Source organism: Cibotium barometz, chromosome 29, assembly GCF_041138505.1.
Source record: "Cibotium barometz isolate CiBa-2024 chromosome 29, ASM4113850v1, whole genome shotgun sequence".
In the NCBI taxonomy this organism is placed as follows: domain Eukaryota; kingdom Viridiplantae; phylum Streptophyta; class Polypodiopsida; order Cyatheales; family Cibotiaceae; genus Cibotium; species Cibotium barometz.
The window spans coordinates 18,991,724-18,993,551 of record NC_141074.1 but is presented as its reverse complement, the minus strand read 5'-3'; positions in this window follow the sequence as shown (position 1 = coordinate 18,993,551).

Here is a 1,828-nt window from a genome sequence, read left to right as displayed (position 1 = left end):
AATTAGACAGACTAAACTTCAATTTATGGACTAATTAAGTGAGTGATCATGCATCAACTGGCATCAGATCATCTCCACCCTCCATCCCCTTCCATTTGGATCAATGCCACCTCACCACCTCAACATGGCACCTCATATATCCACCTCCAGCTCACACCACCATGTATGCAAGCCATGTATCACCACTTGCATGTGTGGGCATCACATTGACTACCAAGTGGGTCAAGAATGAATATCCACCTCCACCTCACACCACCATGTATGCAAGCCATGTTTCACCTTCATGTGCAGTGCCTCTCGTACCAAGCTGGACATCACATAAACAGTCAAGAATGAAAGGAACTTCCAAGGCTTGTATCTTTTAATAATGGTGTAGTAAGAAGAAAAGATGAAGATCTTGTCGAGAACTTCACATTGAGTACCATGCACGTTATCCACTTTTACTAGTTATATATTATTTCTAATCGGTAGCACGTCCTCTTGCACAATCTTATAATGTATATAATTGTTGATCGGGGCATCAAATTGAAGGGGAAAGTATAGCATCTTGAGAAACCATCTATTCATCAACTGTACCTTGTTGGATTTGAAGGCTAACCACACACGATCAAAAAGCTTGAAGAAATCCGTGGAGTGAGAGATAAAGCAAAGCAAGGGATTAAGACTTTAGGAAAGATTAACAAAAAGTGAGCATGCACAAGTTTCAGGATAAAGTCATGTATTACTATGGGAGAGGAACACCTCTTTTATTTACAAAGGATAAAGTAATGTATTACTATGGGAGGGGAATACCACTTTTATTTACAAAGGATTGACCCAAATTTCATTACTCTCCTAACTCTATTTTTGCCTTTGCCTTAAGTGTCTAACCACACTATCTATATGAAAACTATTTTTTAATCTACCCTCTATCCTTATGCTTCTAAGCTTCGCACTTGACCTGAGTAAAAACCTCCCCTTAAAGTGATAAGGTGTGGAGCTTCAAGAAATACAAATGAACGATGTTTTGTTGCATCTCCTCCTAAATTGCTAAGGGCTTACAACATGACTTGGCCTCTCAATCCAAGCCACCATCATTACAATTTAAGCATAAAAAATAAAATACTACTAAGAAAATTGCTTAGAGTGATTTTTAAGGCTCGTATGCAGTTGTTGGTGTGTCGATGTCAATGTCACTGTTAAAACAATGAAGTGAAACCATGATCCCACAAATTGGATCCTCAAGAATGTGGTGATTAAGATAATAGGGTGGTGATTAAGGTAATACCTTCCATCAAGATCATCCTTGCTTTTGCTGCATCTTATGAAGGTCAAGCCAAAACTGGCTTATTTTGAAAACAAATCACCCTCTTGGACAACATTGTGTGTGTGGAATGATTTAATTTAAAACTTTAATAACTAAGGTTTTTTTTCCAAAGGAGAAACACACACACATAATCTATCACCCCTTTGTAGAGTGAGGGGGGAGGGGTGGGCCCACTAGGAGGAAAAGGGTGTCACCTTAATCACCCAAGTATTGTTCGCACCCCCTTTTAATAATTAAAGTTGATTAAACAAGACCACACTATTTTGGTGATTTGTGAAAATAATGAGTTATGTTATAATTTTTGTATATCTTTTGCTTATTGATTTGGTTGGGAAAAAAAGATGAGGCAAGCGCTACACATTTATGTTTTTCTCAACTTGTTACATGTCTATGCGGGGGTGTAGGCCCTTTTTATAGATCTAGTGGTTGATGGAGTCTTCTTGAGACTCAGGCATTGGTGTTGATACTATAAGGCTCAATAGACTTTAAAATAACCCTGCGACGATAAAGTTAACCCTATAA